Below are 22,671 nucleotides of genomic sequence, written 5' to 3'. Positions count from 1 at the left end.
TGCTTCACCTAAAATCTTGATTTGTGTTAAACTATTTTCAGAATTAAGGGGAGACAACATTGGCTTTCAGTGAAGACACTAGTCAATAACTGATCAATGTATGTCGACCCCTAGATGTCGTAAGGGTCGTCGATCTTTGTTTGTATTGTGTAGTAAGGTACTGTTACATTGATATATACCTTAGTTCTCCTTTTATTTATTTCAGTATTGCTTTCAGTGCAAATTACGTGGCATAGAAACTGAGTAATCCACAATAGTGACAGAGACAGAGTGAATCAAGTATGGAACATATTAACTATACCAAACCAAGTCAGCTGTCTATCAAGTCTGTTACAAAGAACATTCACTGTTATTAGAGGACAAAATACTTACAGAAAAACAACATATTAATTGACCAGAAATCTACTTCACATCTGCTTAGGGAACATTCTAAATGACAGACATTCACGATTAAAACCTTAGATCTTTTCTCAGCTTTCATAAAATGTAAATATTTCTATAATCAGACCACCTTCTTGTGAGAAAGTTTTTGAAGGACTAAGAAGTTTTATAATCCTTTAGTTTTTTTCTTCAAGTGCCATATGATATAAAATAAACAATTAATTTTTCATAAAGGGTGTAACTTCATCTTTTACAAAGTTATATAAATATACATTTTATCTTAGCAGATTACCATCTCTAAGCATTGATAGAAAAGTTACATACATGTCTATTTCAAGGAATATTCATCCATCAAAATATTCCAGATACGAAAAACATGAGATTTTTGAAAATCCAAGGTAAACATTAGACATTAACTGATAGACAAAATAGATTGAGCTGGTGCCTGCAAAAACTGAAATTCACAACATTATTAATTATAAAGTATCAATTAATTTGTGTTTTTGCAGTTTTAATGCTGATAGTGTAAAGTTAGCTTTATCTGAACTTGTTTTTATTGTGCATTCTATTCTCTGGGGATCAAATATTTTTATAAGTAATTCATTTGAGTTTGCCATATTTTTTTTGTTGGGGTATATGTCTAAATAAGAATAACAGGAGATGTGGGATATACTTCAATGAGACAGCAGTTAAAGATATTATCCAAAAGCTAGTTTGACCCCCTGTTTCATTGTTAGCTACGGTGGTCATTTTTTTTTTTTATCAACCTGGATGAAAACACGAAAATTCGTCATTTAAGGGCAATAAATCATATATTAAAGAAGTCATGATTTTTCTGTGCATAATCATTAATGGAAGGTGGAAGAACTTCCCAATTTAAGAAGGAGGAGGAGATTTTTATAAAAGTTAACAACCAAACAAAGCTGACACTGGTCAACTGATGGCAATAATTCATGTGGAACTGTGGGCCAGGTGAGCAAAAAATACTCTTTCCCTTTAAATTCTTACTATCACTGTCACAAAATGCAGATTTATCAAATGATCCCTCAAAGTTTCTTTAACTGACAAACATTACAAGCAATACAACTCAATACACCAAGATATTTTTCTTGCCACCCCTCCTGGGTGCATATTTACATGAATGATAAAGTTGTTACATGTGTATTATGAAATGTGATTTGTACAGCTATAGATTAAAGAAAACTTGAAGTGTTAGTAGACAAGATGAAAGGCGGATATCAAACATAGATGGGTCTCCTTTGACAATACTTTCTTTTACATAGGAATCATTTAAATCACATTATATCTATCATTATGTACTTAATATCTGTATATTTGTGTTTATCTCATTTAAACTTGTCATGTATTATAACAGTCAAAAGTTACTATGCTAACATATTCTCATACAAGTTAAATTCCTAAAGAGTTGTTGAAAAAGTAAATGCACCAATTCAAACTTATAGAAAAAAGTTAAAAATGGCAAACTCCATAAGACATTGTAATACAGAAACAATATCAGACCTACCTGTAATATTTGTAAACAAAGACCTAGCTAGAACTTACTCTGTCACCTTGACCTTCAATTTAGAAACTCCAGGTATATTTACTATACACCTTGGTGAAAAATATTTCAAAGTGTCATCTTTTATTTCAAGGAATATTATCTCAGTCTGGACCTAAGTATTGCATATGTATACTGTATATTTGCGGATAAAATAAAGTCTACAGGACAACATAGGGCAGCTTCAAGAATGAGGCTGTAGAACACAAATAAGGCTGGAACTAACATTTTATTTAACAAGATCACTCACAATTTTAAACAGGGCAACTGAAATAAACTTGAAAGCAAGATTAAGAGGTATATTATAAGAAAATGTTTGTCTACCATATAAACAAGTCAATGTTAAAGACATCTGCAATCAGATTAATGCCTTTGTTCTGCAGCAATACCTTTGTATATATAGACCCTATGGGAACAATACAGTTTAATTTAAGAAATACATTACCATACCCTTTAAAATACACCTTTTGACTTGTGAATGAATAGTTTAGTACTTGTTGGAACAATGAATTCCTAAACTCTGCACCTAAAAATTCTTTATTGTTTTTACATTTGATGGAACTTACTGAGGACTATTAGTCCAGTATAGACTTGTCTCAAATAAAGCTTACATTGAACAAGGGGCGACCGAGTGTAAAATGTAATCATACAATGTTAATGAAAATAATAACTAAATGAAATTCTCACAATTCATTGAATAAAACAAAATAATTCTCCTGGCTCTATGAATCAAACCAAATTAGAAGACAATCAATAACTCGTTAACTAAGTGTTTAATTATTACACTTCATAGAGAACAGACACAAACAAAACAATGTAATATCTGTTACATAAAACACTTTAAATTGCTACAATTCAATTTGGCTTCAATAATAAGAATCATTAAGACTTTCTTCTTACTTTCAGTTTAAAAATCAATGGTCTAAAGAAACATGAAGTCCTCGATGAAAGGTATACCAAAGTTAAGCTTTAAACAGCCATGAGACTAGATGTGGTTCAGTTCAGCAGAGACTCCCCAAAAAACTGCAACCAAAAATAATTTTTGAAGTGACCAAAAATATGTACAGAAAAAATAATATTTGACAAGGTTCTTATTAAACTTGTCCTTAGATATGGATGTCCCACCATTAATTCCTGCATACATTAGCTTTCTAACTAGAAATGTATTTATTTTAAATTCCTAACATTGCAAATTTCTGGAATGACAAAAGAGATTTCTGTTTATCAAATTTAAACTTGCTAGAATTTAAGACCACTAATATATTTATAAAACACATGCAAAAGGTCAAACAAAATGGCCCAAGCCATAAAAACAATACCTTAGGCTGTGATTTATCAACAATGATTGAACTCCTTTTCTGACATGTGTACTGCTGTAACAAACATAAAATAATTGACCATCTACATCAGTGTGTTCTTGTTAAGACACTTAACAGTCACCCTTACATGGAAAATAACTGCATAATCAAAAGTAGTTATTTCCTTGCAGGATCTAATTTACAAGGTGCAATTTTCGGTGAAATTACATGTCCTTAATACACAAAATTATGATTCACCATAAAAAAAAATAAGCAATACTATGAATCATAGAGTATAACAACTATCATCATCACTTACTTGTATTTCTTGGGTCATTTACAATTCTTCATTTGAAAAGTTGTGTTTATGAAATGAAGAAGCCTCTTCCTTTGTAAATTATCAACAACCAAGATAAGATCATGTGATAAGATTTTCCTCAAATTTACTTTTTATCACCAGTTAATGTATCAGATGATTCTCATTAAAGACAACTTCATTTTACAAACCAACTGCAACTAGCTCATAACTTAGTCAAATCTAATACAAACTTCAATAAACATCACAAAAAAATACCTGAATCATGAAATATGTAACATGAAAGTTTTTTTTTTAATCAAAACTAAAATTGAAACATTAGCATAAAGTTGTTTTAAACAATAGGATTTTGCAACTCATCTAAATCCTAGTCGTTTTTTGCTGTAGTCTCATATTTTGATGTCTTTGAAATATATCTTACTTTTCTTTTTTTTTTTTTTTTTTTTGTTAAAAACCTGCCGACCACAATCAGTTCAAAATGTAATTCAAGCTAAACAAATAAGCAAATTATGAAGTTTTAAAACAGTCGACTGAACAATCTTCTGATGAACTTAAATCCAGGACTAGTTTTATTTATGAAAATGTGAGCAAAACCTCAAGCAAAACCATGCAAAGCAAGTTAAATATTACAGAAGAAATCAAATCAGGTCTGAATGGTCATTGATATCATTGGACTTCTTCAAAAGTTTTACAATAGTCAGCGTTTTCCCCTTCAGTATAACTATGCTATCAATAAACTCCAGCAAGTATATTACATTATGTTGAGAGGGTAAATCTTCAAATTTTTTCTTCACTTAAAAACAGAAATCTCCTTGGTCTTGAAAATAAACAACCCTGGCAGCTGTTCTAAATGATTACATGTTTAACTGCAGAATTAACCACCTGATAAATCTTCCATATGGCTAAAAAAAATCTTAAAAACAATAAACTAATCTTTAAATAATTTACATTAAAGTAGTCATAGTCTGGCATTGAATATTTTATATAAAACTTTTTTTTTTCCTCCAAAGGAGTAGGCGGCCTGGTAAGACCCCTTTTTGGCCCCTAAATATAGCAGTTTTACCAATTTGTTAAAAGGGCAATCTTTCAGCTATTTATTGAAAAGTATAATACAACCCTCATACATAAATATGGGCTGTTTTTGACAATACAATGCATCGGGTATTAGCATCATTAATTCATGCAAAATTACTCAAATCTTCACAATAATTAGCATATGTGCTCATTTTTAGACGGTTAAAATGGAAGTGGCTGCATTTGTGTTCAGTCTTCATGTCTAAATATATGTTGTATTTGATGATAATACATAACATTTATAAAGGTTGAGACTGAACACAAATGCGGCCACTTTCACTTTTGACAAAAAACATCTGAAAAGTGACATTTTATGGCATATTTGATAGATTTTTCATATTTAAGCTCGAATTTGAGCGTCTTTAATGACCAAATCAGTTAAATGCTTTCACATAAACTAATTGAATCAACTGAAGTAGACACTTAAGTGTTTAAAAAATGTCCAAAATCTTTCATCAGATGTACCTGATGTTTTTTAGGCCAAAATTGGCCCTTCTCCTTTAATTTCTAAATATCAGTAAAACCAATTTCTCTCCAATTTAAAATAAACAAAGCAGGCTTGTTCCAATTGGTCCAAAATATCTTTATTCTTAACTTAACATATTTACAAGGGTCATCACTGTCACAAGCATTTGGTCAATATCTATTTAGTCATTATGACCACAGATGTATAAACCTATACATCTATGGTAAGACCAATAAAATAACATGGCAAGAACCAATTTTGAAAAATATTCCACACAATTGTTTTACAAAACCAACCCTATACATTAGAACTATTAAAATGCATCTAAAACATTGGAGACAAATTCTCTTCAAAGAAGTGTTTTCTGAATAGATCAGCTGTCACAAACTCTTATCCCCTTTTCTCCTCCTAAAGGCCAATATTAAACCAATATTCCCCTGATAAGTTAGGTTAAAGATACAGGAAATGATATAATTGAAAATGATGGTTAGTGAAAACCTTAAATTATAGCCAGGATAACAGTCCTTAGAGAGCGGTTCCAATACTGATTATCCTTATAATATTTCACAATCCTATACTTAATAAACACTGTCACAGTCTTCACTATACTTGTCATGTCTTCAACAACACAATCATTTCAGATAATGAACAAATGCAATGCAAAAATGGGAAATTCTTCTAAAAAGGCTTAACCAACAAGTTGCATATTACTGCCTTGAAAAAAATGGAAATATTCTTGCATGTAAAAAAGTTTAATAAACATTAAAAAAACAACTTTATATCAGAACATTAATTTTGATTTAAAGCACTAGTTTTTAATGAAACTCTATTTTAAACCATAGTATTTTAGATTAAAAAAAATTGACATGTTTAAGAAAAGTATTTAGTCCTCTTGTCCTTAAAATTTCCTATAGAGTTTTTGAGAAGTTGGCAAGTAGCAAACAAAAACATTAAAAATAAAAAAATAAGCTCTTTACTTTAGCTATAGGGGGTACCTATACTTTAAGGTCAGCTTAAAGTTACAATTACAGTTAGGTTAGGCTTTAGGGAATTTGGACCGGCACTGAAAAATAATGGTTTGTTGAATGGGGGCCAAAAATGTGCTTTGCAACAGGCTACCTTCAGACCTCTTAAAGATAGTGTTTTTGGCTTTCTCTCGATTTCAAACTGGATTGGCTGCAAATTTAAAATCTTTGAAGGTCTGTGATAAATTTCCCAAAAATTGAATATTCTGGTCATTTAGCATGTTTAGAGCTAACTTATTAACATATTGTTTATATACACTTGTATATTGTTGAAAACTGTATAAATGTTGAGAAGTCCAGATTTTTATGGGTTTTTTTTTTTTGTGTCTTTGTGTGATCTCGTTGACTTTACCAGCAACAAATGTTTTGAATAATTTGTGCTTCTTTTTATTACATAAACAATTTCCAAACCTAAAAAAAGACCCATACTTAATGTTAACCTGCTATCAAACAATCACTTTTTGATGTAACTGGGACATGCAGTTAATTTTTGTTTTCCAACATCCCCATATTTTCAAATTGATATGTAGAATAACAAAAAGTACAAACACCATTCAAATCAGTTTAACCTAAGAGTATTGGTATTGAAGACTACAATAGATAAATGCTTGTCCAAAACATATTCCAAGCATGCTACTGAACATAAATGAACTTTTTTTCCGAATCCATACTTTTTTTCAATTCTGTATTGATTTTATGTCCTTCATTTTAAAATTTCATTCCTAAGTAAAATTACATACCCTAGAACAATTTGCTTTCAAGTGTCAATCTCAAACTCTGTTTGTATTACAAATTACTCCTACCGCTTTTACAAACTCTATTATTATTTTTTATATTAGATTTTCAAATTTGACATGATTTTTAGATAACATTTAATTGTATGCTGCTGTAGTTTTGAACAATTTAGTTGCACTGAAAATAGATTGATATCAAGCCCTTAAATTAAATGTTGAAATAAGACTCATATTTATAGAATAAAATCAAAATTGCATACAGCTTATACACATTACTGAATGTATGTACCAGAACATTCAAGTAAAATCTAGGTTAGACTAACCCCTTCTATTTATCGTGACTCAGTAAACACTCTGAAGACAATTTTATGTTAAAGGTTAAAAAGGAAAATAGTCCCCAAAAATGGTTAACTAATGATGAAGTTCCAGACAACTATCTCACATTAAATCGGATTATAATGATATTTTTCAAGGTCAAACATTACAAATATAACTAAAGGACGAAAGAAGTCTTCTCTCTACTGTTGAGTACTAGTAGATAAAGCAGGGTATGGGGCTTATTATTTTCATTGTTGAGTAATAATAGATAAAGCAGGGTATGGGGGCTGATTATTTTTTTATTGTTGAGTACTAGTAGATAAAGCAGGGTATCGGGCTGATTATTGTGTCAGACAGTATTCAAACATCAGTCATCATCTAAACATTATCATATGTTTTATTGCTGCTAAAGTTACCTTTTAACAGACATTCTAAAAACATTTTTTACTCTTATCAAAAATAGAACTAGATTAAATATCTGTGAGACAGTACTCCTACTGTGAGATCCTTTCTGTGAAAGATTTAAGTTAAGTTAACATTTTATTGATGTTTACCTCACATCAACTATCATACATTGTAGATCACATAATCATGTCATACATTGTAGATCACATAGTTATGTCATACATTGTAGATCACATAGTCATGTCATACATTGTAGATCACATAATCTTGTCATACATTGTAGATCACATAGTCATGTCATACATTGTAGATCACATAGTTATGTCATACATTGTAGATCACATAGTTATGTCATACATTGTAGATCACATAATCATGTCATACATTGTAGATCACATAGTCATGTCATACAATATAGATCACATAATCATGTCATACATTGTAGATCACATAGTCATGTCATACATTGTAGATCACATAGTTATGTCATATATTGTAGATCACATAGTTATGTCATACATTGTAGATCAGATAGTCATACATTGTAGATCACATAGTCATGTCATACATTGTAGATCAAATAGTTATGTCATACATTGAGATGAATGGAGATCACATAATTATGTTATACATTGTAGATCACATAGTTATGTCATTCATTGTAGATCACATAATCATGTCATACATTGTAGATCACATAGTTATGTCATACATTGTAGATCACATAGTTATGTCATTCATTGTAGATCACATAGTTATGTCATCCATTGTAGATCACATAATCATGTCATACATTGTAGATCACATAGTTATGTCATAAATTGTAGATCACATAATCATGTCATACATTGTAGATCACATAATCATGTCATACATTGTAGATCACAAAGTTATGTCATACATTGTAGATCACATAGTTATGTAATACATTGTAGATTACATAGTCATTAATTGTAGATCACATAGTCATAAATTGAAGACAACATTGACATACATACTCATTAACATATCTAATCCCCTCAAAGCTTCGCTTTTTGTGAATTAAATACATTAATTCGTAAAAGGCATTCTTTATATATATATAACTTGTAGATCACATAGTCATACACTGTAGATTACATAGATATACATTGTAGATTTCATTCATACATTGTAGATTACATAGGCATACATTGTAGATTACATAGTCATGCATTGTAGATTTCATTCATACATTGTAGATCACATAGTCATATATTGTGGATCACATAGTCATACATATAGATCATATAGTAATAAATTGTAGATCACATAGTAATACATTGTAGATCACAGTCATACATTGTAGATTACATAGTCAAACATTGTAGCCCATGTAGTCATGTAATATATGTAGATCATATAGTAAAACATTGTAGATCACATAGCCTTACATTGCTGATCACACAGTCATATATGTAGATCACATAGTTAAACATTGTAGATCAAATAGTCATACATTGTAGATTACATAGTCATAGCTGTAGATCATATTCCCTTGATTCAAAATGCTTATAAACAAACCAAACATTATATAACCAAGGGAAATCATCTTGGTATTGATCACTTCAACATATACTACCAAATTTTCTGAATATTACAGAAATTGAGAGTAAGAAAATTTCATGAAGCAAACTAAATAAAATGCTCCGCAGGGCGCAGCTTGATACGACCGCAGAGGTCGAACCCTGAACAGTTGGGGCAAGTATGGACACAACATTCAAGCTTGATACAGCTTTGCATTTGGATTGTGATTAAATATTTGACACAGCATAGGTTTCTGACACAGAATGAATGTGGTCTAAGAACTTAAAAATTTTAAATTGGACATTCATCTATTATGGTCCAATATCCAAAATCTAAATACATGGTTAGATTCAGCATATCAAAGAACCCCAAGAATTCAATTTTTGATGAAATCAAACAAAGTTTAATTTTGGACCCTTTTTACCTCAATGTGGACAAAGTTGATAACAGGGCCCAAAAATCAAAAATCTAAGTACATGGTTAGATTCAGCATATCAAAGAAACCCATATATTCAATTTTTGTTGAAATCAAACAAAGTTTAATTTTGGACCCCGATTTGGACCAACTTGAAAACTGGGCCCATAATCAAAAATCTAAATACATGTTTAGATTCAGCATATCAAAGAACCCTAAGAATTCAATTTTTGTTAAAATCAAACTAACTTTAATTTTGGACCCTTTGGACCTTAATGTAGACCAATTTGAAAACGGAACCAAAAATTAAGAATCTAAATTCACGGTTAGATTCGGCATATCAAAGAACCCCAATAATTCAATTTTTGATGAAATCAAACAAAGTTTAATTTTGGACCCTTTTGACCTCAATGTGGACCAATTTAAAAACTGGGCCCAAAATCCAAAAACTAAATACACGGTTAGATTCAGCATATTAAAGAACCCCAAGAATTCAAGAATAAAACCCCATTGAAATTGGTCAAGAAATAAGCAATTTATACGAAGTATCTTCTTTTGCACAATACTGTGCAATTAAATATTTCTTGCTATTGCGCAATACTGTACAATTGACAATTTCTTGCTATTGCGCAATATTGTGCTATTGGATATTTCTTGCTATTGCGCAATACTGTGCAATTGAAGATTTCTTGCTATTGCACAATACTGTGCAATTGAAGATTTCTTGCTATTGTGCAATACTGTGCAATTGAAAATTTCTTGCTATTGCACAATACTTATTATATAATAATCTACACATCCTGTTTGGTGTGTATCTCCTATCATATCATTATTATTTGCTTTTAAATATAAATCAGAAATAACCAACTTAAAATGGAAAATTTTAAAAGAAAAAAAAAAGGAAAAAAAGAAAAAAAAAGGAAAAAAAAAAAAATCCCCCCCCCCAAATTTTTTGAACCCCCTTATGATTCATCACCCCCAAACTCAATCCCAGCCTTCCCTTTGTGGTATGGTACCTTGCAGTGCAATTTCAGAGAGATCCATAAACTTGAACACAAGTTATTGTCTGGAAACTAGAAAAATGTGTTTTTTGGCCCCTTTTTGGCCCCAAATTCCTAAACGTTTAGGGCAATTACCCCCAAACTCAAACCCAGCTTTCCCTTTGTGATATGCAACTTTGTAGTACAATTTCAGAAAGATCCATACACTTACACACAAGTTATTGTCATGAAACTAGAAAAATGCTTGTTTTTTGCCCCTTTTTTGGCCCCTAATTCCTAAAATTTTGAGGCAATTACCCCCAAAATCAATCCCAGCATTCCTTTTGTGATATGGAACCTTGTGGTACAATGTCACAGAGATCCATACACTAACACACAAGTTATGTCTGGAAGTTACAAAAATGCTTATTTTTGGCCCCTTTTTGGCCCCTAATTCCTTTACTGTTGGTACCATAACCCCCAAAATCAATCCCAACCTTTCTTTTGTGGTATTGAACCTTGTGGTAAAATTTCATAGAGATCCATTCACTTAAACTAAAGTTAGAGTGAGAAAACCAATGTGTCTTCGGACGACGCCAGACGACGACGACGACGCCAATGTCATACCAATATACGACCACAAAAATTTTTTTGCGGTCGTATAAAAACCATGTAAAAGAAGGTTTTTTGATACTATGGGAAAATAAAAATAAAACAAGCATTCTGTGAGTATTGCCTGGCAATACATAGTCCCCTACCGGTTAAAAATTCATAGTACTGGAACAAAATGCTAACTTGATCTATAACTTGTCATGGTGTAAACTATATAACAAATATCAAGTCAATATCTTCAAGCATGACGAAAAAAATGTGGAAAATTGTTTTCTAAGTCCAAGGACCATGACTCTGCACCAAATCATCAGACTGGAACAAAATTCGATCTTGATCTGTAACTTGCCATGATAAAACAATACACCAAATATCAAATCAATATCTTCAAGCATGAAGTAAAAAAGAGTGGAAAACTGATTTGCCGGACTGACGGATGAACAGACAGACAGACAGACGGAGTGCAAACCTAAAGTCCTCTTCAACTTCATCGGTAGCGGACTAAAAACATTCAGAAGGGAAACTTCATACTTACACAAGCTTTAAGGTAAATTTTTGATTGAAAATTATTTATCTAGTCAGTAATTTTGAGCATAGGAGTCTAACGAAACTTAGAATTTCAGCACATCGTTTGCAAATATAAACTGAAAGATACCAGGGTATCCCTTCACACCTTAGACTTTGCAGGCAGTGTGGCTCAGGTGAGGTAGAGGATGAGATACACTTTCATCTTTATTGCACCAAATTTAACAAGGAATGAGAAAATTTGTTTAAAACTATATCTCAGTCATGTAATAATTTGCTAACATGAATCCTCAAGAAAAGTTCTCTTGGTTAATGTGAGGACACATCCGTAATTAAACATATGAGTAATTTTATTCATACTCACTTAGATAGTTTAATGCTTAAATCTGAATCATGTTAAATTCATATTTCATTTTCTTTTCATTTTTTAACTGCTTGCTTGGCTGGTTTTGGCACAGGGAGAATCATATTCAAATGATTCTTATGCACTGACCACCGGTGTCTCCTCCAGGTAAGCAATCACTTTACCAAAATGTTTGTCTCCCCTTGGGTTGCACTGTTGCAAACATCCTTATTGCAGAGAACTCTACATTTAAAATCATCTTATACTGTTTTTTTGTTATTATTGATTTGATTGATTTGATTTTTGGTGTTTTAACGCCACTTTTTAGCACCGCTTTTGGGCTATTTCGTGGTGGCCAGTTTTTATTGGTGGAGGAAGCCAGAGTGCCCGGAGAAAACCACCAACCTTCGATAGGAAAACTGACAATCCTAGTCAATTAAGATTACAGTCGAGTGCACCCGCACGAGCGAGGTTCGAACTCACAACCTCAGTGTTGACTGGCTGGTGATTACAGTAGTAACTACTTAGACCACTTGGCCACCGAGGCCCCCTTGTTATTATTGTATTGTTTGTATAACTAAATTATGATTGTATCTTTGTCATTACTCATTGAGGGACCTTAATTGAAATAAACACATATATTGTTATTGTATTGTATTGTATAGTAAAACATTGTAGAACACATAGCCACAGACTTTCTCACTATTTATTTTTAGGCAGTTCTTTTTCAAAAATTCATGGCAAGTATTTTAACATTTTTTTTTATAGTTTTTATGATACAGCAAAAGTTTTAAAGTATTTTGCAGTATTGCTAATATTTGTTAAGTCAATCAGCATGTTTCAATCATGTTTACAAGCAAGTCTTCTAAAAACCAAATTTTCTCTAATCTCTCCTAGCATTATTCAATGTTTCTAGCACTTATCAATAAAGATTTCCCTCTAGGCTACAGATGCAAATGGCTCCAAATTCATCATATAATTCATTGAAACTAGAGCCAAAACCTGAATTTTAATACTTATCAACACTAATTAGTTGTCTGTTGTCTTAACTGAACAAGAATTATTAATTAGATCAAATTATTTCAATAAAAGTCGACCTACCTGTACATGTTGCTATCTATGTTTTTGTACTTATAGTCTGTTTCACGTATACAAACACTAGTTATAGTCTGTTTCCAATTATTCAAATGCAATACTCTATAATTAACTGTTTTTATCAACACAAATGAAGCCAATATAAATACCAATGTGAATTTGTACCCTAGGATTCTATGATATATAATATTCCATAAATATTTTCAATGTGCTCAGTCTAGACAAATGTGAAGACCTAAATACATGTTGATGAATGAGGCAAATATCTGCCTGTTTTTTTTTTTTTTTTAACTTTTAAGGATCATTTTTAAAGATGCATCTTATAAAAACTATTTTGATATCAATCTTGAAAGCTTTTGAGTTTTGATTTCTATCAGTCTGAGTTTATTATAAGTGCTTTAGCTGAAACATATGAACATACTGTAGACCAAAACAAGAAAAGAACAAATGCAAGATAAAAGCTTTTATATCTTCCATTTACAACCCTATTTTGAAAATTAACTTTATTATCCCACAATGCTGAGCAGCAGACATTTGTACAAAAGCTTCTTTACATCTCCTAACTGTATTATTGCGATCCTATCTAGAGTCCATTTACATCTTTATTTACCCACAAAATAACATCCATCATTACCAGAAATCAATGTTGGATTTATGCATACAATTATACAGAGTACCCACTATTAACATTAGCTACTTAATGAAGCATATCAATGGAATCAACATTAATACAAAATTAATCTTAGTATGTAAATTATATGTAAACATAATAGTGAAGATAAAAGTCCTACTTTCCATAAATGTTTCAGAGTAAACATGGCTTCTCACTTTACTGTAAAAAGAACATTCTCCGTTGAGTGTTTTGTACATAAAATTTGTTATTAAATATTCAGGAATGTCCTTGTTTGTAATTTGTTCCAAAGAGATGACATTATGTTATCAAACTAGTCTGAATATTATTATCATCAATTTCTCTTGTCTCACATAACATCACCACTGATCAATTGCTGACTGTTTGGTACTTCACTTTTTCTAATCTCTTCCCTTGTACCTTATGTAGAGGCATATCAATCCATATGCAAAACACAACTTCAAGAGAAGTGTACACATTGAAAAATTAACAAAAATGAAACCATGGTAAAAATAACTCTATAATTAATAACAAAATCAAATTGAAAACCAGAAAAAAAGGAGATGGGTCACAAAATGGACCAGAGAACTTGATAATATCACTCAAAAAAGAAACATAAAATGTTGTGAACAGACATCTGTGTTTAGGGATCTTAAATATACTCCAACTCTTTGTGTGTATGACTGTCTTGAAAGTTACAGTTGAACATTCTTTCTGTGTATGACCGTCTTAAAAGCTACAGTTAAACATTCTTTCATTACAATGGGAACATGAATTCACAAGCTGAAATGTCTTGCCTCCTTTATGTAGGATTGAATTCATGTTGAAAGTCTGAAATATGAAGGTTTAACTACAAGTATCGCATAAACTTAAGATTATCAATGATCCATGAAAATGTAGTTATGGTCATTTTAATGAACCCTGTCAGACAGACATGTTCACCTTAGAATTGTTCCATACACCAAATATAATTGACCTATTGCTTATAGTATCCGATAAACTGACAAAACCATGAAAAATAACATTGACCAATGGACCAGACAGACATGTACACCTTATAATCATTCCATACACAAAATATAGTGGCTCTATTGCTTGTACATGTAGAATCTGAAAAATAGGCTAATCACACAAAAAACTATGCATTGTCCAATGAACCATGAAATTGAGGTCAAGGTCAGATGAAAGCTTCCAGTCAGACATGTAAACCTTAAAATCATTCCATAAACCAAATATAGGGGTCCTATTGATTACAGTATCTGAAAAATAGACAAACCACAAAAACTCTACATTGTCCACTGAAACATGAAAATGAGGTAAAAGTCTGATGAAACCTGTCTGATAGACATGTAGACCTTGCATGGAAGTCCTTTACCAAATATATTTATTCTATTACTCATAGTAAGTGAGTATTTCACATGACGATTTTTTTTTTCAAGCTGTCATTGAACCATGAAAATGAGGTCAAGGACAATGGACATATATATGACAGACAGAAACTTCATAACATAAGGTATCTGCATACAAGGTATGAATAAGAATCCAGGTCTTCTACCTCATGAAATATAAAGCTTTATACAATTAGTTTACACTTTCCTTACCACCGCCTGATTGTAACCCCTGTCTTGAAATCTGAGACTTTCATCAAAGAAAAGAGCAATTACCACATTTTACTTTGGATAAAGTCAGAGTAATTTTGATTAGACAAAATCTCTTAGTCCCATGGAAAAAATCTTATGGAAATTTATGTTTGATAAGATTATGTAGCAGTGTTGTGTATATATAGAGTAGAGAAATCATAATTATCAATGGTGAACAACACAGCTTATCAAAGACATCTTATAAGTTTATAACATGACAACTATTTCGCATAGCCTTTGTACATAATTCTTGTACCGACAGATATTTTTTAAAAACTGTTACAAATAATCTTAACAACAAAATGAAGAATTATTGACTAAAGAATATCAAATAATTTACAGAAGTCCCTCTGTTTTTCAGCAGTGATTTATAAATCACATTAAATTTATCTCAAAACGAAAGAGTTCATCAAGGATTAAGTAACATTGTAATAAAAGAAGCAGGTTATCAATGATTGGTTGATTATAACCTGACTAATCAATGATTGGGTGATTATAACCTGACTAATCACTAATTACCATATCTTACATTCCTTTGCTGTTCCTTTCATTTGTTAGATAACACCACAAAAAGTACATCAGCTATAAAATGGGTCATAACAGAGATTAATTATTGGAAAAGCTACTGTACAAAAATATCATTACATGGTAAAGTAAACAAACAAATAAATGAGGAAAACATGTGATAGGAATTGGATATAAAGACTTCTTATCTTTCTTCAACTTGTACAAAGACATGCTTTTCTTTTTCCTTTACTTATTCATAGGCTTTCATCACTTCATGGCTGATGGTATTAAATCTGACTGGAACAATCTTTTTATTTCAAACATTTGTGATACTGAGAAACAACAGACAAATCTTCAAGAAAGATAATCTTAATAACAAATAAAAAAGGATTTTTTTCTTCAATAAAAAGAATAATTCAGCAAAATATAAAAACATTTTTGACTCATCTAAATATTGAACTTCTCTGTCTGATATTAAGTTATGTTTATGTAAGGAGTTATAAAGTGTAAACAATGATGACTTTGAAACATGGTATCTTTGTGGACCAAAGAACTAAAAGATAGAGACCACACACAAATATATATACTTCTAAACAAGATAAATCTCTGTTTCAAAGTGTATCTACATAGCTATATATTCTACTTGACAATAACCATAATTCAACTGTTAACTGCCAAATCATTAACTGCATTAAGTCAGACACTTCATTCATTTTCATCTCTACACCCTGTAACTACTCATAGATCAATAGGAGTAAGACCCACATATAATGCTCCTACTCATAACTCACTACTAATTCTCTCTTTAGTTTCTATACAGTTCATTTGTAAATATGGACCATTAATGTGGAGATATTTATCAAGTGAGGTCCATACAACTTTAACAAAAATTAATCTTTAAAATTTGCTAATGAAATCTTTATTTTCCTAATTAAAACCAGTAAAAGAATGTAAAAGCCTGAATGATTTTATATAATCAGCCCATGACAAGAACTACTTTCTTCATTAGCAATGATATGTTATACGAAAAATAGCAAATCCTTTGACTGATAGCTGAGAATGTTTAATTTTAGTGTCTGTAGATTAAAGATAAGGTTGGATTCATAGACGGCCACCTTGTTATCAAGTACAGGTACCAGCATGGTTAATTACGGGTATTCAAAAGGATTAACAAACCAGGACTGTAACATCTAACTAATACCTCATCTAATCACCAGAAACTGTTACAACCAATTCAATCACATTAGCCATTTTCTCTCCTTAATTAAAACTTGCAATAAATATATTCTTTTGTAAATTGACATCCGGCTAACTCATTAAATGCATTAGCTTTAGTTGAAATTTGACTTGAATTTTCATTTGTGTTCCTGTAATCGCTGATACTGTTAATGAGGTACATGCTTTATGAATTTATTAAGGAACAACCAGATACCTAAAATCAATTATAATCCAGTTATAGTTTGAAATTAATGGAACTGAACAACAGTCTAAGGGAAGTAACTTTAGCAGATTTATATAATTCACATTGATATGAAGCCATTGTTCAGTAGTACTGGAGAAATGTATGAAGAAAATCTAAACTGTGTTCCATGAATGCAGCCATCCTGTGGGAACATGACATAAAGATTAGCTGACTATTTGTGATTGCTTTTTATATCAGTTACATATTTTTCTACAAGGTATCCTTATGAATAAGGTTTAATGGAAACTATTTGTCCTTGAAAGTAAATTTGTGAGGACTGCAGATTTGTTTCACTTTTTATCAAAATTGTGGTAAATGTACCTGCCTTATTAGTTAGGTATTGTCAAAAACTCAAAATTCCACTGAGAAAACCCATGGGACCCTTTAAATTAAAGGGCTGTAAAATTCCAAAGATAATCATACTTCCATTAAACAACATTTTTGCCATCAATAATTTCTATAAAAAAAAGCATTGTCTGCAATGAACAAAATTTAAAATAAATAAATTTGGTATGATTGCCAATGTGACAACTATCCACTTTGCTTTTTCACATTTTTTATGCACTTTATAAAATCAAAATATACTCTCTAATTATCAATTACTGTATTGAGGCTTGTAAAGTCAGTGGTTTTTTTCTCCAAAATCAATATTGCAAGGCAGGGGTGTGGATTATAGAGTAAGATAAGCAAGAAATCAGAGAAAAACTCCATTTAAAAAAAGGTTTGTTTACATTCTGCCATGTTTAATTTTTATTGAAAATGTAGAGGGCACCCTTATAATTTTCAAAACTAATAATTTACTTAATCCATATTAATATGCAATTTTAATTCAAAATCCAATATTAACTGATAAATATTAAAATTAAATGCTTCATTTCAAGATTAAATTACTAGTTTCTTTTCATTGCATTGCATAACATAAACTGAAATCCACTTGTGCCTTGTAATTACCGGAATGAAAAATTATATATATCAGCTGGGACCCGCTAATGCTTTACAATGTATAAACTACAACAGGTTTAGTTTCAAAGTCATATTCTAGTACATGTAGTATTATGAAGTTCAGATTTTCCACACTCTCTCACCGTAATTATTTTCAATTTAGACGTGCTATACGAACTTCTGGTTAATACGAAATACAGTTTTCACAATTGTTTATTTGTGATTTTGACTTATTTAAACACTTGTGGAGTGTTCTAGAATCATTTACAAGCATTTTCAACTTCTACTTTAATGAAAATACCGCAACAATCACACACCATTTGAAATTACTGGAGTTTCATTAGACATTTTCAAGCAGTAACAAAAAGTTTTTTTTCCCTGAATTATCATGACGAAAGGGGGGTGTGGACAATGTACCAGTGCGGACTTTACAAGGCTGATTACGGTAGACCTTTCATTAGCTCAGTTTGAATTTGTAATCATGTAGAACTATATTTCATTATCTCAATGCTATCAGTCCTATGAAATATGAACACTCCATAAAGTCTTCTATGAGAAAATGTGAAAAAAGATCCTTCGAGTATTCTGCTTACCGGTAACTACAAGAAACTTAACAAATATTTATTCTCTCAAGTATTGAATATTTTGATAACACAATTTCAACTCGTCTATTAACAGTAAAATCCACAATAACAAGCATTCTGAGAGTATTGCATGGCAATGCATAGTCCCCTAACGGTTAAAAATTAATTGTACTGTAACAATATGCTAACTTGATCTATAACTTGTCATGGTGTAAACTATATAACATCATATCAAGTCAATATCTTCAAGCATGATGACAAAAAGTGTGGAAAACTGATTTTTTAAGTGAATTTTCTAAGTCCAAGGACCATAACTCTGCACAAAATCATCAGACTGGAACAAAATTCCAACATGGTCTGTAACTTGTCATGATAAAACTATATACCAATTATCAAATCAATATCTTCAAGCATGACAAAAAAAAATGTGGAAAACTGACTATTTGAGTGAATTTTCTAAGTCCAAGGACCATAACTCTGCACGAAATCATCAGACCGGAACAAAATTCGAACTTGACCTGTAACTTGTCATGATAAAACAATGTACCAATTATTAAATCCATATCTTCAAGCATGACGAAAAAAAAAGCTGAAAACTAAATATTTGAGTGAATTTTCTAAGTCCAAGGACCATAACTCTGCATAAAATTATCAGACTGGAACAAAATTCGAACTTGATCTGTAACTTGTCATGATAAAACAATATACCAAATATCAAATCAATATCTTCAAGCACGAAGAAAAAAAGTGTGGAAAACTGATTTGCCAGACTGACGGATGGACAGACAGACAGCCATACGGACGGAGTGCAAACCTAAAGTCTCCTTCGACTTCGTCGGTAGGGGACTAAAAAGACCATATGTTGATCTCTAGATGACAACCTGTTTATTAAAAGTAAAATCCACAATAAAAAGGCAATATGTTAACCTCTAGATGTCTAATGTTAACCAGTCTATTAACAGTAAAATCCACAATAAGAAGACCATATGTTGACCTCTAGATGTCTAATGTTAACCAGTCTATTAACAATAAAATCCACAATAAAAAGACCATATGTTGATCTTTAGATGTCTTTAAGGTATAACCTAATGCAAACCTGTATATTAACAGTAAAATCCACAATGAAAAGACCATATGTTGACCTCTAGATGTCTTAAAAGGTTTTTGGTTATTTGGTTGTCTGATAGCATTTAGGTGTGGAAAAGTTATAATTTGAAAATTTGAGTGATTGTGATGGTTATTGTTTTGAGTATGTTATATCCCTTGATATGAATAAAAGGAGCTCTGATGAAGACTGACCACAACAACCTACTCAGTGCCTTTAAGGTTTGTAGTAACATTGACATTAAATAGTTAGGGTTCATATCCATCCACATCAACAAATGGATAAAGGCAAGGTATTTATATACTATATATACTATATATACTATATATACTGCAAGGGGGTAATAAAAATATAAGGTAATCAAGGACAAGTCGGCTTTGTTTTATATCTGGTTAAAAAAAAACCACCTCCATCTATACAAAAGCTGTATATTCTTACCGAGGTAATCACATCACAACAGAAAATCCTTCTCCATTCAGCTCTTTGTTTTAAAAATAATAATGGAATTTTTCAATATAAATCCATCCCATATTGAATGCAGGCCATTTAGCTAGAATCTTTTTTTCGTTGGTAGGTACAAATTTAGTATTAAAGTAATTTTTGGCAATTTCTTTATCTATCAATGATACTAACAAAGTTAACCATAGTTTTTTTAGATCAAATTCTCGAGCTTTCCTTTTTATAGATAAAAGTTACATGTACAATGTACTTAGTCACATATGATTAGCACCACTTACCTCACTTATTGAAGAACAAAGTACATTTAACATGTTTAAGTACAAATAGAGAAAACCAACAGCTGGAATTATGGCACATAAAGTGCATGTAAGTACAAACAGAGAAAACCAACAGCTGGAATTATGGCACATAAAGTACATGTAAGTACAAATAGAGAAAATCAACAGCTGGAATTATGGCACATAAAGTGCATGTAAGTACAAATAGAGAAAACCAACAGCTGGAATTATGGCACATAAAGTGCATGTAAGTACAAATAGAGAAAACCAACAGCTGGAATTATGGCACATAAAGTACATGTAAGTACAAATAGAGAAAATCAACAGCTGGAATTATGGCACATAAAGTGCATGTAAGTACAAATAGAGAAAACCAACAGCTGGAATTATGGCACATAAAGTACATGTAAGTACAAATAGAGAAAATCAACAGCTGGAATTATGGCACATAAAGTACATGTAAGTACAAATAGAGAAAATCAACAGCTGGAATTATGGCACATAAAGTGCATGTAAGTACAAATATGGATAGAAGAAGCACCAGATCTATTATGATGTAAGATAAAGTCATCTATCAAAAAAATACATTAAATTTACATAATGCGACAAAAATTAACTTCACGTTTGCATAGATGGCAAATAGACATAGTAAATTGGTTCAATTTGCATGAGGCTTCATAATAATAATTTTGTCTACATGTATATCACTCCAAATTTGGGGTGGATGAGAGGGTTTTATTTCATTGAATTTAAAAAAAAAAACTCTTAAAAAATGCTGTTTTAACTTCAATAAAAGCAGACTTGATTCTGTTTATACCTCAACATGATTCTCTATCAATTAGATACTTATTATTAAACCCTATCAAGGTAAACACCAATGAGACAGCAACCTAACAATTACAAAATATCATAATACATTTAGAGGTCAACATATGGTGCATTCTTACCTGGACTGAATAAAATGTTCTATCAATCGTAGAATATAACCACATTCTATGTTTGTCATATAAGGTATACAGCAAACCTTCCGTAATCAAATCCACAAAATGCTTTACAACAGGAAAACCCTTAGTCATCCAATGAAGTTACAGATACTTGAAACTTTGTAATAAACTACTCAATATTAATGACCTAATTTAACTCTTGGGAAAACATTTTAGAATTGGTAGTACATGTAATGAGCCAAATTATAAAACATAAAATGTCAGAGCTCCAAGGTAAACTGTAAAAAGCTATTTTCAATTGTCTGATATATCAGACAATTTACTTTTGTTTTGTTTTTTGTTTTTTAGGGAGGTTCCATGTATAATGAATTAAAGCATCCAATTTTTTTTTTACATTAGTGTTTTTTTTCTTCAGGTAAAGGCCAATAAAAACAGTTAGACAGACAACAGTTAAACTTGTCCTAATAATTCATATGGTATATATATTATTTACACAGAAGTTATCTCTCAGATGATGGTATGTAGATCACAGGTATTACTGTTGATCATCCACATACCAAGAAGATTAAATCTTCCATAACATCAATGGTCAACACTACATATATTGTACATCTCTAACAAGAAAACGCCGACCTATGGATAAGGAAACAGCATTTACTATCATTCATATATAAATTCAAAACTCATCTGATTCTTTATGTTGCTGCTAGAAGCAACCCTTCTTTAATGATTCATTTTTAAAATACTACTTTTTTTAAACAAAGAAAGCCAATCAGACTTTTTACCTTGCTACAAGATATGGGATCTTTAATGAAACAAAATAAAATCTGAGGCATGCTTACTGAACACCACCTGTGCTCCATAACAATCAATCTTTAACCAGAGATATTAGGACTGAACCTTTATTTTCTTGACATGCAATGTCAACTGATCCTTTGAAACATGTACAAATATTATAAACTTGTAACATATACTAACTATAACTTGGACTATATACATGTATTAAGTTTAATAGTCCCTCAGAGAAGC

The 22,671-nt window shown here is 31.1% G+C and overlaps 2 protein-coding genes across 9 annotated transcripts in view; both read right to left on the bottom strand.

The window, feature by feature from the left end:
- LOC127735389 (transcription factor BTF3 homolog 4-like) overlaps window positions 1-22,671 on the bottom strand; it is a 198,597-nt gene that overhangs the window by 806 nt on the left and 175,120 nt on the right. The window lies entirely within an intron of this gene.
- Window positions 1-22,671, bottom strand: part of LOC127735289 (heparan sulfate glucosamine 3-O-sulfotransferase 5-like) — a 94,844-nt gene that overhangs the window by 62,522 nt on the left and 9,651 nt on the right. The window contains exon 1 of one of the 8 annotated variants that reach the window (XM_052245472.1): window positions 21,646-21,758. The exons of 4 other annotated variants lie outside the window; for them this stretch is intronic. The gene's annotated coding sequence lies outside the window, so the exon portion shown is untranslated. Of the gene's footprint in view, window positions 1-1,906; window positions 2,522-3,261; window positions 4,758-13,096; window positions 13,370-21,645; window positions 21,759-22,671 lie in introns of those variants that run through there. 3 more of the 8 variants (XM_052245473.1, XM_052245470.1, XM_052245474.1) reach the window with 3 other exon arrangements.

Source organism: Mytilus californianus, unplaced genomic scaffold (genome assembly GCF_021869535.1).
Source record: "Mytilus californianus isolate M0D057914Y unplaced genomic scaffold, xbMytCali1.0.p SCAF_1, whole genome shotgun sequence".
Taxonomy (NCBI): Eukaryota; Metazoa; Mollusca; class Bivalvia; order Mytilida; family Mytilidae; genus Mytilus; species Mytilus californianus.
Note: the sequence above shows the minus strand (reverse complement) of the source record. Positions and strands in the feature narration are given on the sequence as shown.